This window comes from Microcaecilia unicolor, chromosome 13 (assembly GCF_901765095.1).
Source record: "Microcaecilia unicolor chromosome 13, aMicUni1.1, whole genome shotgun sequence".
Taxonomy (NCBI): Eukaryota; Metazoa; Chordata; class Amphibia; order Gymnophiona; family Siphonopidae; genus Microcaecilia; species Microcaecilia unicolor.
In genome coordinates, this window is record NC_044043.1 from 54,820,021 (window position 1) to 54,836,875 (window position 16,855).

Here is a 16,855-nt window from a genome sequence, read left to right on the forward strand (position 1 = left end):
TTTAGTAAAAACCTTTAGATACTTGGGAGTGCAGTTGGATAGTCATGTGACCTTTCAAGAAAGAATTTCTAGTGTAGTTTAAAAAATATTTTTGTCTTGTGACATCTACGAGCTGTTAACTGTGTACTAGATGAAAACAGTTTACATACTGTGCTTCATGTTTTTTTTTAATCTATTTAGATTACTGAAATAGTATATATGCTGGGCTGCCAGCTTCTACCCTCAAACAACTTCAACAGTACAGAATGCTGCAATATGCCTATTAGGGAATGCATATAAATTTGCTTATTTATTACCATTATATATGCAGTTTCATTGTTTACCTGTTCTATATTGTGTTAAAGGTTTTATTACTAATGCACAAAGCACTTTATACTAATACGCCTCCTTATCTGAGTTTTGACCTTTCCTAATGCCCCAAGTAGACCTTTGAGATCGATATCACAACGTATTAGTTCTCTTCCCCCCCCCCCCCCCCCCCCATTACTCAAGCACATTGAATGACTACTTGTGAGAGTACTTTCTTTTGGCTGGCACCTTATGGGACTAGCTACCTACTAGCATTCAGGAAATAGAATGTCTAAATAAAAAAAAAAATCGTTCAAGGCATATTTATTTTCTCAGGCGTTCAATCTTCCAGACAATCTGGAAATTTAGGTAATTAGTCTTCTCCGAGAACAAGCAGGCTGCTTGTTCTCACGACTGGGTTGACGTCCATGGCAGCCCCCACCAACTGGAACAAAACTTTGCGGGCGGTCCCGCACGCAGGGCACGCCCACCGCATATGCGCGGCCGTCTTCCCGCCCGTGCGCGACCGTTCCCACTCAGTCTTTTCTTTTCCACGCTGGAGAGAGCCGTGTTCGTCTCTCTCTCTGTCAGCCCCGGAAACCGGATCACGCTTTTGCCGCGAGATTTTCTTTCGTTGTTTTTCTTCTCTGTTTTATTTTGTTTAAAAAAAAAAAAAATGAGAGAACTTTGTTTTCCCTCATACTTTTAGCGGGGGCGTCTCGTTGCGGCCTTGTGGCCGCGCGGTCGATTTATTTTTCGAGGTGTGAATTTTACCGCCACCATCGACGACTTTGACTTCGCCGACGCGATTTTTCCTGTCGATGTCCTCGAAGGTCCCGAGTGGATTTAAGAAGTGTGGTCGGTGCGGCCAGCATATCTCGCAGACCGACACTCACTGCTTGGTGCCTCCAGTGCCTCGGGCCGGAGCACGATACCAAGACGTGCACCTTGTGTCTCTGTTTACGGAAACGGACACAGGTGGCGAGGCAAGTTCTGCGGGACCGTCTTTTTGGAACTTGCGCCAGCCCCTCGACGTCGACTTCGACGGCATCGGTGTCGACGGGCGGATCTTCGGTACCGATACCGATGTCCACGAAATCGGTACCGACGGCACCGACCCAGGAGCACAGGTCCCGTTGGCCCGCCGGTCTTCCGGAGATGGCAGGGGTGAGCGTCCGCGTGGGCAATCGGCCCCGGTCACTCCCTCTTCCCAGGGCCCCTCGGGACCGAACCCTGTCGGACCCGATCCCTCGAGGCCGAGGGGGATCTACCTCCTCCTCTTCGGTACCGCCGAGCGCCGATGACGGGCACCGGAAAAAGACAAAAAAGCACCGTCATCGGTCGCCCACGGCGCATGTGGCTACCGGCTCCAGAGATGATTCGACGCCGAGGAAGCGGCAGCGCCGGGAGGAGCGATCCCCCTCGGTAGTAGAGGTATCGTTACGTCAGGGCACCAGCACTTCGGTGCCGTCTCCTGGACCCGAACAGCTTCCGGCACCGACACCTCTACCGGCCCCCTCGCCTTTCCCGACAGCGGGCCTGGACGAGTGCCTCCGAGCCATCCTTCCGGGGATCCTGGAAGGGCTGATGCGCCAGACTGTGCCGGCGCCGGGGGTGCTTGCGCCCTCGGCGCCGTTGACGGAGGCGCCGGCGTGCTCTAGCCCGGTGCCGAGGCCTTCGACACCGACGCCGCTTGCGGTGCCGTTCTCGACCGCCACGCAGGTGGAGTCCCTGTCGACGTCGATGGAGGGAGCTTCATCCCCTGCCTGGCGCGGGAGTCCACTGCTCGACGACGCCACCGAGGACTCGGTGCCTCGAAGTCGAGCCAGGCCCGGTTGAGGTCTGAGCTACAGGAGCTCATGTCCGACACCGAGGAAGAGGCCTCGTGGGGGGAGGAGGAGGACCCCAGATATTTCTCCTCAGAGGAGTCCTGTGGGCCTTCCCTCCGACCCCACTCCTTCACCAGAGAGGAAGCTCTCGCCACCTGAGAGCCTCTCTTTTGCCTCCTTTCGTCAGGGACATGTCTATTTGCATTCCTTTCCCCGTGGTCTCTGTGGATGAGCCGAGGGCCGAGATGCTCGAGGTCCTCGACTATCCATCACCACCTAGAGAGTCCTCCACGGTACCGTTGCACAATGTCCTCAAAGAGACACTGCTTCGGAACTGGTTGAGATCTTTATCTAATCCCACCTTCCTTGTCATCAAGCAGATGAAGCCATTACGTATGGGTTATGTCCATCAACCAGCAGGGGAGATAGAGAGCACTCAAACTTTCACAGTGCCCTCTTGGCCAGCTAGCTCCACTGCCTCTTCAGTATTCCCTATCTCCCTTAGCAGGGTGGCTGCAGCTTGTTCGAGCTCCAGAAAAATCTGCCGGGAGGTGGTTCCTGGCTTGCCAGTTGTTAACCGGGGTGTTGGAGGCTATAGCAGCTTCACTTTAAAGGCACATAGGTTAGCCCTTTCCCTGCCTTACCCATACCTCTGTGGATGTGGACATATTGCCTTGCTTTCCCTGTCCCTTACCCACCAACAGTGGATGCAGGCATATAGGTTCGCCCTTTCCCTGCCTTTCCCCACTCATCTGAGCCTCCGGAGTCTTCAATACCTCTGCTTTCCTCACAGCTTTAAAAAAAAAAAAAAAAAAAAGTCGCGTCGCGTTTTAAACGCAGAGACGCTGGAACAGAGGTTTTTGACCTGATTTTCAGCAGGATCGTAGTTGTACACTAGATCCTTTGAGGTAAGAGTGTTTTCCAACTCCTCCGGGGTGGGCCCACGATCGGGGCGATTTTGGTGCGAACTGCCATTTTGGATTTTACCGCCGTTTTTCGGCGATGGCTGCGGACAATGTAAAGCGCTGTTCCACTTGTGGCAAGCGCAAATCAGCAGCAGGGCTCTGTAAATCATGCTGTATTGGCGTAGGAGCCGGCCCGAGCATGGCGAGCGATGTTTCTTCCCGCTCTGAGCTGGCAGCGGGCGCCATTTTGCTTACACCGCATGGCGCGGCCTCCGTGGACACGGAGAGACCTGAGCCGAGTGGGGCACCTCGAGATGAGGTTATTTCAGGAGTGGCTAGCACCGGACAGGATTTGGGTGCCCAGGGTGAGATTTTCTCCCCGATTTTGTGCTTTTGCTGCATAAAGCATACATGATGAAAAGAGCCCTTCCTCAAGGGTCGCCTGAGGCTCCTCTGATTGCCCCCCCCCCCCCCCGATGGATTCTGGCCTGGGACTGCCCAGTGAGGTTTTTTTTCCCGGATGCTTGGCCTAAAGATAAGCGCAGAAGGGTTAATTCCCCTTCAGATTGTGGTGCACCTTCCCCCCCCCCCCCCCCCCCCCCCCGTGGTCGAGGTTTGAGGATTCGGAGAACTCTGACAGACGTTCTTGGTCTGAGGAACCAGTGTCAGGTGCGGATTTGCCACAGGATCTGGATGATCCCTCCGCGGTGAGGATTTTCCACCGTGATGAGCTGCCAGCGCTTATTTCAGATACCCTGCAGGCCCTCTCGATTGAAGATCCTGACAGTGGCATGGCCTCCTCGGGTAATCCCAGGATGGCTAGTACCAAGAAAGCTGCTCGGGCCTTCCCTTTGCATGACTCCATCCTAGAGCTTGTTTCGGCTCAGTGGCTGACCCCGAGGGACCTTTGAGAGTTTCCAGGGCTACGGGGCCGTTATACCCTCAGCGTGAGGGACATATGGTTCGTTTTCAAATGCCTACAGTGGATGCCCTAGTCACTGCGGTGACAGAGAACTACCCTCCCTATTGAAGGAGGTGTTGCCCTGAAAGGATTGTTCAAGACCGTAGGCTGGAAACCAGCGGTTGAAACGGTCCTTTGAAATTGCAGGTCTCACTGTTCGGCGTCTGCATGCAGCTGTTATGCTGTGAGAGCCTGCCTAGCTTGGCTGCAACAGCAGTGGCTCAGCCCGGAGATGGAGCGGAGCCCTTCTTGGATGTGGCTCCGCGGATGAGGTGGCCTTGTCCTTTCTGGCTGATGCCCTTTATGACCTTTCAGAGCTTCGCTAAACAAATGGCAGTAGCAGTGGCGGCTCGCCGTTGTCTGTGGCTACGACTCTGGGCAGCGGACATGGCCTCTAAGCAAAGGTTGTGAAGTTGCCTTTTCAAGGACTTCTCCTATTTGGTGAGGAGTTGGAGAAAATTGTGAAAGGCCTGGGTGATCCAAAACCCCAGCGCTTGCCTGAAGATAGGCAGAGGCTTTCCTCTAAGAGCCAGGCGGTCCACTCCTCGTACAGACCTCGCTTCCGTGAAGCTAGAAGGTACCGCCCGGGGCATTCTGCTGGGTTCACTTCACGTGCCCGTGGTCAGCAGAGGAACTCCTTTCGCTCGGACAAGCGTTCTGCAGCCGGTGGCTCAAGACCAGGAGTTCAGGGGCGACCCTCTCAATGATGGTGCGCCGGCCTCTACTCGATGCTGTCATCGGAGGACGGCTTTCCCTCTTTGTCGAGGAGTGGGCCAAGATTTCCTCAGATCAGTGGGTTCTGGAACCTGATCAGAAATGGATACAGAATAGAATTCAACGCCCCCAGTAAGAGACGTGTTTGTGGAGTCCCGAATGCGTTCTGCCGTCAAACGGGCGGCGGTGGAGGAGACTTTACAAGGTCTGATTCAGTTAGGGGCAGTGACCCCGGTGCCTCCCGCCGAGCAGGCTGCGGACCGATACTCCATCTACTTTGTGGTGCCGCGAAAAGGTGGGTCCTTTCGCCCTATTCTGGACTTAAAAGAAGTGAACAAGTCCCTGAGAGTGCGGCATTTCCACATGGAATCCCTGCGCTCCATCATTGCGGCGGTTCAGCCAGGAGTTTCTCACGTCTCTAGACCTGAAAGAAGCTTACTTGCACATACCGATTTGGCCCCCGCACCAGAAGTTTCTGAGGTTTGCGGTGTTGGGAAAACATTTCCAGTTCAGGGCCTTGCCTTTTGGCCTCGCCACAGCTCCCCGAACCTTTTCGAAGGTAATGGTGGTAGTAGCTGCTTTTCTCAGGCGAGAAGGTATCAGGGTTCACCCGTACCTAGACGACTGGCTCATCAGAGCAGACTCTGCAACAGAGAGCTTACAAGCTACAGCCAGAGTGGTCTCAGTACTGCAATCTCTAGGCTGGGTCGTCAATATGGCCAAAAGTCACCTGTCCCCTTCACAATCTCTAGAGTTTTTGGGGGCCAGGTTCGACACAGTCTCGGGCTTATGTGTTCCTACCCGAGCTAAGGCGGTGCAAGCTTCAGAATCAGGTCCGTCTGCTCCTGAGGATGCCCCGCCCGCGAGCTTGGGACATTGTCCAGCTGCTGGGATCGATGACAGCCACTATGGAAGTGGTACCCTGGGCGAGAGCGCACCTGAGACCTCTACAGTATTCCCTACTCTGGAGATGGTCTCCTATTTCTCAGGATTACCAATGCAGACTTACTTGGCTCCCTGCGGCCCGTCTCAGCATGGAGTGGTGGCTCTCGGACAGCATGCTGCGGCGAGGAATGCCGCTGACGCTCCCCGTTTGGTGCCTAGTGGTAACAGATGCCAGCCTGAAGGGCTGGGGCGCACACTGCAAGGGGAAGCATGCCCAGGGTCTATGGACACCCGAGGAGTCGGAGTGGTCCATCAACCGCCTAGAGTTGAAAGCGGTGTTTCATGCGCTTCTGGCCTTTCAAGTGACCCTGGAAGGATTGGCTGTCAGAGTGATGTCGGACAACACGACAACGGTGGCCTATATAAATCGACAAGGCGGAACAAGGTGCAGAGCACTAGCTGCGCAGGCTGAACTGATTTGCCACTGGGCCGAGCTGCATCGTCAGTGTCTGTCGGCAGCTCATATTGCAGTCAGAGCAATGTGCAGGCCGATTATCTGAGCAGGCATCAGATCGATCCAGCAGAATGGAATCTGGTAGACGAAGTATTCCTGCAGATCTGTGCCAAATGGGCAAGCCCGTGATGGATCTAATGGCGACAAGTGCCAATACCAAAGTCCCGTGCTTCTTCAGCAGACGGAGAGATCCTCGCTCGGCGGGGTTGGATGCCTTGGCTCAACCCTGGCCTCTGGGTCTACTTTATGTGTTTCCCCCATGGCCCTTGATAGGGCGCCTGCTCTTGCGGATTCGGCTGCACCCAGGAGAAGTGGTCCTCATCGCCCCGGATTGGCAAGGAGGACCTTGGTATGCAGACCTCCGACAGATGATCCTGGAGGCTCTCTGCCGTTACCTCTGGTACCGAACCTGTTGACTCAGGGACCGGTAGCCATGGAGGACCGCCGGCCGCTTTGGTCTTACGGCATGGCTATTGAAGAGGGCGCAATTGAGGGATAAAGGTTATTCCAATAAAGTTATTTCCACTCCTGCAAGCCCCGCAAGCGGTCCACTTCCGTGGCTTATGCCAGGATTTGGTGCCTGTTTGAGTCTTGGTGTGCTTCCAGAGCCATTGTTCCAATGCGGGCTCCTGTCTCGCCGATTCTGGACTTTTTGCAGGAAGTGTACAAAAAGGCTTGGCCTATAATTCCCTGCGGGTGCAGGTGGCAGCGTTGGCCTCCCTTCGTGGTAAGGTGGAAGGCGTGTCTTTGCTGCTCACCCAGATGTGGCATGGTTTCTTAGAGGGGTGCTTCGGCTCCGACCTCCAGTGCGAGCACCCTGTCCAGCTTGGAACCTGGGGCTAGTTTTGAAAACCCTGCAGGCATCTCCCTTTGAGCCGCTTCGGCAAGCATCGGAGAAAGACTTGACACTGAAGGCCGTTTTTCTGGTGGCCATTACCTTGGCGACACGGGTGTCAGAGCTCCAGGTGCTGTCCTGTAGAGACCCATTTCTGCAATTTTCAGAGTCCGGAGTCACGATTCGGACCGTGCCTTCCTTTATGCCTAAGGTGGTTTCAGCCTTTCACTTAAACCAGCCTATTTTCTTGCCCTCTTTTTCAGTGGAAGAGTTTCCAGAATCTTTTGGGCAGCTGCACCTTTTGGATGTGCGCAGGACTCTGCTGCAGTATCTGCGAGTTACTAACTCTTTCAGGACTTCTGATCATCTGTTTGTTTTGCTATCCGGTTCTCGCAGAGGGTCTCCAGCGTCTAAAGCCACTATTGCCCGCTGGCTCAAAGAAACTATCTTTTCAGCTTATCTGCTGGCCGGTAGGGTTCCGCCTGTAGCCTTTAAGGCACATTCTACTAGAGCGATTTCTTCCTCTTGGGCTGAAACTGGAGCACTCTCTCTTCAAGAGATATGCAGTGCAGCAACATTGGCTTCTAAGCTCTCCTTTGCCCGACATTACAGGCTGGATGTGGCTGCCAGGAGGGATGCGCGTTTTGGTGCACAAGTGCTAGCGCGTGGTGTGGCTTGTTCCCACCCTATCTAGGGATTGCTTTGTTACATCCCACACGTAATGGCTTCATCTGCTTGATGACAAGGAAGGGAAAATTAGGTTCTTACCTTGGTAATTTTCTTTCCTTTAGTCATAGCAGATGAAGCCATGAGCCCTCCCTGTATGATTGTCTGTATGCTGTGAATCTGTTTTTCAGGTTCTGTTCTAATTTCCTGAAGTTCCTTCCTTGGGAGAAAGTTGGAAAACAATCTTCAGGATTCGTGTTCAATTTAAATTTAGGAGGATGTGTTCATTCCCTCCAGCATGTTTTTTTTGGAGGATGTGTTGATTCTCTCCAGGAGGCGCGTGTGTTCCCCTCCAGTTCTATAAATAGGAGGATGAGTTCATTCCCTCCAGTGTGTTGGGAGGATGTGTGATTCCCTCCAGGAGGTGCGTGTGTTCCCCTCCACTTATACAATAAGGAGAATGAGTTTATTCCCTCCAGGAGGATATGCATTCCCTCCTTTATGAGTTCATGCCCTTGTGATGGGCTATCGTTCGCTGTGAGGAAAGCTCTTGTGATTCCCATTGCGGTTTGCCATACTGCTTTGGAAGCTTCAAATACTGAAGAGGCAGTGGAGCTAGCTGGCCAAGAGGGCACTGTGAAAGTTTGAGTGCTCGCTATCTCCCCTGCTGGTTGATGGACATAACCCATACGTAATGGCTTCATCTGCTATGACTAAAGGAAAGAAAATTACCAAGGTAAGAACCTAATTTTCCCTTCCTTAACTACTGTGTTTCAGTGAATCAACAGTTCTGTATGTTTCAACTGTTGGAACCACTTTTCCAAGTGTATTAGACCAGTTTTGGGGGGGAGGGGGAAAGGGTTTTATTTCTCTGAAACCTCTGGTCATCTCTGGCCTGCTTTCAAACTGCATCGTCACCGTTTTTTTGTTGTTGTTAAATTTTGGGAGAATTATTTTGTCCCCAGACAGATACTTGTTTGACCTTTGTGTAATTTGATTCTACAAAAAAAGTTCACAAAATGGAACAAAATAGGGAAGATAGGTGGATTGGAGTTGAATGGTGGATGTGTGTTAGTAGGTGGGGGGGGGGGGGGGGGGGATAGGTAAATGGGTGTAATGGTGGACTTAGGCACTGAGGATTGGTGGGTATGCCCTTGTGTTTGAGAATCTTGATATACCACATGTCTGTGGTACAGCTAAAGCAGTTTACATATTACATGAAGTACATTGTTAATGCACATAAAAATAATGCATACATAGATGAGTGGTTCAGGAAAACTGTTGTACCAATATCAATTTACCATAGGACCCATGGTGGAGGGACATGGGAGACAAGATTCAGAAGAGTAGGAGAGAGTGTTTAGAGGTGTGAAAAGAAATGCCAGTGAAAGGAGGAGAAATGGAAGTTAGAGAGAGAGAATGAGGGAGAAAGATTCAGAGCTTTGGTGATGACAGTAGAAATAAAGGATGACCTGACCATTGTTCTACTATCCCTACTGAAACTTAGGTTAAGAATATTAAGAACTGCTGTACTATTCTGAAGCTACTGCAAAATTTGCATAGTAAATACTTTAATACAATGCATTCATCAAAAATTATATTTCTCAACTTATTCTTTACCCAAAATGTTCCCCCTTCTTTACATATCTACTCTAGATATATTTTATTTATTTTATTTATTGTGAACATTTATATGTATTATATGTATTTTTTATTGGATTCATTTGTGAGTAAACATTTGGGAGGTAGATATTTACTTATTAGATCTCAAAAGCTGGTCCCAGATGCATTAAGCTGGTCCACTGAAAAGATCTCACCTAGAACTTGTGTGTTGACATTTATTTTTTGCTTCCAAGTAAACTAACATGGTAATTTATACTACTCCTTTCAGTTGACCATTAGACCTAATTGGATTTATTTAGTGATTGCTGAAGTACTGTCAAAATGGTTTTGAATCTTGGTTTTCTAATACATGTAGAAAAGTAAGAGATGGATTCTAATCTCTACTGTTTTGAGTCTGATATGGCATTGGGAATTAATAGAGCAGTCTTCTATTTACAGATTGGGAGAGACTGCTTTGTAAGCCAGCCTTCCTTGTCATCAGCAGCAGATGAATCCATTACGAATGGGTTGTGTCCACCTACCAGCAGGGGGAGACAGAGAACACTGAAAACCATAGTGCCTCTAGGACGGCTAGCTCCATCTGCCTCTCAGCATTTCTCTATCTCCCAGCAGGGTTGTACGCAGCTTGTTCAGCTCCTTGAAGATTCTGCCTGGGGTGGCTCCTGTGCTTTTGCCAGTTGTGTAGCAGGGGTGTTGTGGCTAAGTGGAGCCCACTTTAAAGGCGCATAGGTTCGCCCTTTCCTTGCCTTACCCTTCCCCCTGTGTGGATGCAGGCATATAGATTCGCCTTTCCCTGCCTTTCCCACCCTCTTCTGCCTCCGGAGTGCCTCTGTAGCTGTTTGCCTCCAACTTTCCTCACCGCTGCTATTTCTGAGGCTTTTCCTGACTGTGTAGCGTGACCGGAGCTCGTGGACTTGGTCCTTTGAGGTAAGAATGGTACTCAGCTCCTCCGGGGAGGGCCCGCAGACGGCGTTCTAATCGGGGTGTTTTTGGCACGAAGCCGCCATTTTGAATTTTATTCCGCTGTTTTTCGGCGCTGGCTGCTGAGGGAGTTAAGCGCTGTTCCCGTTGTGGCAAGTGCAGATCAGCAGCGGGGCTCTGTAAAACGTGCTGTTTAGATGGTAGAGCCAGTACGAGCATGGCGAGCGATGATTCTTCCCGCTCAATGGAGCTGGCAGCGGGCGCCATCTTGGAAGCGCCTCATGACTCGACCCCCGCAGTTGCGGAGGAGTCTGAGAGCAGAGGGGCGCCTCGGGTCGAGGCTACCAGAGGAGCTCCGTTCCCCGTGGCTCCTAATTCGGAGACGGGAGGTCAGGGTGAGTTTTTCTCCCCCGAGTTTGTGCTTATTTTACATAAAGCCTTCATGCTGAAAAGAGCTCTGCCACAGGTGTCTGACACTGCGTTGCTACCTGGTTCCCCTCCGACTGATGATGGCCCGGGTCTGATGTCAGATGTGGATTCCCCTGAGCGTTGGATGCACGTTAAGCATAGATGGGTGAATTCCCCGTCAGAGAGTGGCACCCCCCCCCACCCCCCTGTGATCGGGCTGTGGGGACTGAGGGATCTGGCAGGCCTTCGTGGTCTGAAGAGCCAGAGGAAGGAGCTGGTTTGCCACTGAATCTGGATGATCCCACTGTGGTTCGGATTTTCCACTGCGATGAGCTGCCAACACTTATCTCTGATGCCTTACAGGCCCTCTCTATTGATGAATCCTGTTCAAGGTGAGGCCTCCTCTGGCAATCCGAGGATGGCGAGTACTAAGAAGCCTGCTCATGCCTTTCCTTTGCATGACTCCATGCAAGAGCTTATTTCTGCTCAATGGGCTGACCCCGAGGGGCCCTTGAAAGTGGCCAGGGCGATGGGACATCTTTACCCTCTGAGTGAGGAGCACTTGGCCCGTTTTGGGATGCCTAAAGTGGATGCCTTAGTCACGGCGATGACAAAGAAGACCACCCTCCCAGTAGAGGGAGGGGTCGCCCTGAAGGACATTCAGGACTGGCGGCTGGAATCAGCGCTAAAACGCTCCTTTGAGATTTCGAGCCTAGCCTTAAGGGCGCCTGTTTGCAGTTCTTATGCTGCTCGAGCTACCTCTCTTGGTTACAACAGGCAGTGGAACAGCCCATGGATGGTGTGGAGTTCCTCGCTGAGGTTGTACCGCGCATGGAGTCGGCCTTGTCATTTTTAGCTGACGCCCTCTATGATCTGGTCAGAGCTTCGGCTAACCAGATGTCTGTGGCGGTGTCTGCCCGCCACCTTCTATGGCTACGGCATTGGGCAGCTGACATGGCCTCTAAGCATAGGCTGGTGATGTTGCCCTTTCGGGGCCTTCTGTTATTTGGAGAGAAGTTTGGAGAAGATTGTTAAAGACCTGGGGGATGCTAAACCCTAGCGGTTACCTGAGGATAGGCCGTGGCCTTCTTCCAAGGGTCAAGTGGTTCCCTCCTCCTCCAGACCTCGCTTCCATGAAGCTAGAAGGTATCGCCCGGGGCGCTCTGCTGGGTTTACTCAACGTGCCCGCTTTCAGCAGAGGAATTCCTTTCGCTCGGACAAACACTCCGCAGCGGCAGGCTTAAGGCCAGGAGTTCAGGGCCGTCCTCCACAATGATGGGACGCCAGTCCACTCCTCCTTTTACAGCTGTAGGAGGACGCCTTTCCCTCTTTCTCGAGGAGTGGACCAAGATTACCTCACATCAGTGGGTCCTGGACCTGATCAGAGAAGGTTACCGATTGGAATTCGGTGCCCCAGTGAGAGACGTGTTTGTGGAGTCCTGATGCGGTACTGCCGTCAAACGGGCGGCGGTAGAGGAGACCTTACAAGTCTTGTTGCACCTTGGAGCGGTGATCCCTGTGCCTCCCACCGAACACAGCTGCGGTCGTTACTCCATTAATTTTGTTGTGCTGCGAAAAGGCGGGTCTTTTCGGCCCATTCTCGACTCAAAGAAAGTCAACGAGTCACTAAGAGTGCGCGGCATTTTCACATGGAAACCCTGCGCTCCGTCATTGCGGTGGTACAGCCAGGAGAATTCCTCGCGTCTCTGGACCTAAAAGAAGCTTACCTGCACATTCCTATATGGCCCCCGCACCAACGGTTCCTCCGGTTTGAGGTGTTGGGAAATCATTTCCAGTTTCAGTCCTTGCCTTTTGGCCTCGCCACAGCTCCCCGAACCTTTTCCAAGGTAATGGTGGTAGTAGCTGCTTTTCTCAGGCGAGAGAGTATCCGGGCTCTCCTGTACCTCGACGACTGGCTCATCAGAGCGGACTCTGTAGAAGAGAGTCGTCATGTAACAGCCAGAGTGGTCTCAGTACTGCAATCTCTGGGCTGGGTCGTCAATATACCCAAAAGTCACCTGACCCCCTCTCAGTCTCTAGAATATTTGGGGGTCCGGTTCGGGGTTTGTCTTTCTACCCGAGCAAAGGCGGTGCAAGCTTCAGAATCATGTCCGTCTGCTCCTGAGGATGCTTCGCCCACGAGCTTGGAACTTTGTCCAGCTGTTGGGGTCGATGACGGCCACCTTGGAAGTGGTGTCATGGGAGAGAGCGCACATGAGACCTCTGCAGATTGCCCTGCTTCAACGATCGTCTCCTATGTCCCAGGATTATCAACGCAGACTCACGTGGCTCCCAGCAGCCCGACTCAGTATGGAGTGGTGGCTCTCAGACAGCATGCTGCGGCGAGGAATGCCGCTAGCACTTCCCGATTGGTGCCTGGTGGTAACGGATGCCAGCCTGAAGGGCTGGGGAGCACATTGTCAGAGAAGCTATGCTCAGGGTCTTTGGACACCCGAGGAAACGGGGTGGTCCATCAATCGCTTGGAACTGAGAGCGATATTCCAGGCTCTTCTGGCCTTTCACATGACTCTGGAGGGACTGGCTATCAGAGTTCTGTCGGACAACACGACAGCAGTGGCCTACATAAATCGACAAGGCGGCAATCAGTGTCAAGCACTGGCCGCAGAGGCCGCTCAGATATGCCACTGGACCGAGCTACATCTGCAGCGTCTGTCAGCAGCTCACATAGCAGGTCAAAGCAACGTGCAAGCTGACTTTCTAAGCAGGTATCAAATCGACCCTGTGGAGTGGGAACTGACAGATGAAGTGTTCCTTCAGATCTGTGCCAAATGGGGAACGCCCGTAGCGGATCTTATGGCCTCAAGCACAAATGCCAAAGTCCCGTCCTTTTTCAGCAGACGGAGAGATCCTCGCTCGGCGGGGTTGGATGCCTTGGCTCAACCCTGGGCCCCGGGCCTCCTGTATGTGTTCCCTCCTTGGCCCTTAATAGGGCGACGACTCCTGCGAATTCGGCTGCATCAAGGAGTGGTGATCCTCATTGCCCCGGATTGGCCCAGACGGCCGGTTTATGCAGACCTCCGGCGGATGCTGGTGGAGGCTCCCCTTCCTTTGCCTCTGGTACCGAACCTGTTGACGCAGGGTCCGGTGACCATGGAGGATCCCTGCCGCTTTGGTCTTACGGCATGGCTGTTGAGAGGGCACAATTGAGAGACAAGGGCTATTCTAACAAGGTCATCTCCACTCTCTTGCAGACCCGCAAGCGTTCCACTTCCATTGCCTATGCTCGGATCTGGTGCCAGTTTGAGGCTTGGTGTGTTTCTAAAGTGATCACACTCATGCGGGCTTCTGTCTCGCTGATACTTGACTTTTTGCAGGATGGTATACAAAAAGGCTTGGCCTATAATTCCCTGCATGTTTTCGGGGGAAGGTTGCTGGCCTCTCCCTGGCTGCGCATCCGGATATTGCACGGTTTCTTAGAGGGGTGCTCCGGCCTCCCATGCAGGCCCTTTGTTCGGCTTGGAACCTGGGGCTAGTATTAAAGGCTCTTCAGTGTTCGCCCTTCGAGCCGCTGAGGTGAGCTTCGGAGAAGGATGTGACTCTAAAGACAGTCTTTTTGGTGGCCATTACATCGGTGAGACGGGTGTCTGAGCTCCAGGCGCTGTCCTGTCGAGACCCTTTTCTGCAATTCTCAGAGTCCAGAGTAACGGTACGTACTGTGCCTTCCTTCCTGCCTAAGGTGGTTTCAGCGTTTCACCTAAACCAACCTATTTATCTGCCCTCCTTTACTAGGGAGGAGTTTCCGGAATCTTTTGGGCAGTTGCACCTTCTGGATGTGCGCAGGGCTCTGTTGCAGTCTCTGCAGATGTCTAATGCTTTCAGGACCTCTGATCACCTTTTTATATTGTTCTTTTGTCTGGTCCGCGCAGAGTGTCTCCAGCGTCTAAAGCCACTATAGCCCGTTGGCTTAAGGAAGCCATTTTCCTGCATATCTGCTATCTGGCCGGCCTCCGCCTGACACCTTTAGGGCACATTCCACAAGAGCAATTTCTTCCTCTTGGGCTGAGACGGGAGCACTCTCTCTTCAAGAAATATGTAGTGCAGCTATTTGGGCTTCTAAGCTCTCTTTTGCCCGTCATTACAGGCTGGATGTGGCTGCCAGGAGGGACTCTCTTTTTAGAGTACAAGTGCTTGCGCATGGTGTGGCTTGTTCCCGCCCTATCTAGGGATTGCTTTGATACATCCCATTCGTAATGGATTTATCTGCTGCTGATGACAAGGAAGGGAAAATTAGGTTCTTACCTTGGTAATTTTCTTTCCTTTAGTCACAGCAGATGAATCCATGATCCCTCCCTGATTGACTCTTTTTGTGTTCAGTATTTCCTGCAGACTTGTTCTCTCATTGGGAGAAGTTGGAAAACAGTCTTCAGGATTTCTGTTCTACTACAGGAGGTTGAGTTTGTCCCTCCTTTGTGTATTGCTCCTGTTCTGGGGCGTTCGTTCGCTGTGAGGAAAGTTCATATTATGCTACTTTGCAGTTTAACACTGCTTTGGAAGCTTCAAAATACTGAGAGGCAGATGGAGCTAGCCATCCTAGAGGCACTATGGTTTTCAGTGTTCTCTATCTCCCCATGCTGGTAGGTGGACACAACCCATTTGTAATGGATTCATCTGCTGTGACTAAAGGAAAGAAAATTACCAAGGTAAGAACCTAATTTTCCCATCTTGATACCTGACATTCTGGCACATGGCCAATAGCTGCCCTTATGAAGCAGTGGCACAATGATAGCTATTGTCCTGTATAAGGTGGCATGTGCAGTTGTTTTCCCTTTGAATGGCAGAATTTTGAATAATAGTTTCAAACCTATATGTGAATATGTACTTGGCATGAACTGGGATGTTTTGATTGTTTGGGATTTGGAGCAGAGGTATCCTTATGTACTGCAACAAATTTGACTGTGGTTTCTTGCTAACTCCCCTATGATAGGAGCTTCTGCATAGAATAGGTTAGTGTTGCTAGACACAGTCTTGAACTATTGCTTAACCTGCTGCTGGTCTTTCTTCAGGTCCTATTCTAGTTTTTTTTTCTTCTCTGTGTGTGTTACTGTTCTAAATTTCTCATTAAAGCATATATAAAAAAGGAAAAAAAAAGAATTAACACCTAATGTTGTTTTTCTTCATTCTGTTATTTTTTTTCTTTAAAGTATGAGGGTCAGGTGTACTTCAGGGATTCTCTGTGTGCCTGAGAAACACACATTTAGGCTGTGCAGGAATCCTTGCAGTATTGTCTTGCTTGATTTGTAGAAATGAATATGCGTACAAGTATAGACACAAGTGTTTTGGATAAAAAATGATCATGTTGACCTGTCCTGAGAAATGATATGATCTGAGGCCAATTGATGTGTTACCTTTTGGTCTAGAGCAAGGGTATTCTGTGTTGGTCCTGGAGGGCCACAATCCAGTCAGGTTTTTAGGATTTCCGCAATGAATATGCATGAGATCTATTTGCATGCATTGCCTCCATTGTATGCAAATGGATCTCATTCATATTAAGTCATCGTTATATCATTGCAGGAAAAAAAACACTCTTCTGCAAATCAAATTATTGCACTAACACAGGTAATAGTACTTTTCTTGTGTATAAATTCACAGGGATTAAGCCAGGTTAAAAAGAAATGCTTCATTTTCTTTTTGCATCTCTGTAGCATTAAGTAGAGGAGTAGCCTAATGGTTATGTGTAAATCATTTTTATTAAGTGTGTTAACAGACAAAACAAAACATTGAGCCTGCAAATAGGTGGGAAAATGTGGGATACAAGTGCAAGAAATAAAATAAATAGTAAATAAGCAAAGTGCTTCCAAGAAATGCACAAGAGAGAAATAATGCAAATAACACACTTAATATTTCCGTTGTTATTCCATCCCAAGTAAACTAGTCCCACCCCCATTCTATCCCCCTTGAGGGCAAGATGTGAGCTTTTTTTTTTTTTTTTTAAATTTATCTTTGACCTACCGACTTGATTTACCTTTAGAGTCCTGGTTTAGTTACATTATAAATCAACCCCTAAAGCCAAACTCAATAGCAAAATTATTCCACATCATGAATTATAAGTTACTAGTAAAACATGCCCGTTTCTTGCGACAATGAAATGGGCGCTAGCACGGTTTCCTTCCGGACCTCCCCCCCATCGCTACTCACCCCGTCGGCGATGGCGTTCGTCCGCCATTGTTGCGGACCTCGGCACCACCTTCAATGTGCTGACGTAGCTCCGCCCTCGACGTCATCACATTTGACGCGAGGGCGGGGCCCCAGCACAGTGTTTTCGGTGGCTTCACCACCACGAAGGCT

General features: G+C 50.8%; 1 protein-coding gene across 1 annotated transcript in view; it reads left to right on the forward strand.

The window, feature by feature from the left end:
• Nucleotides 1-16,855, forward strand: part of LOC115482386 (nuclear receptor corepressor 1-like) — a 103,814-nt gene that overhangs the window by 19,019 nt on the left and 67,940 nt on the right. The window lies entirely within an intron of this gene.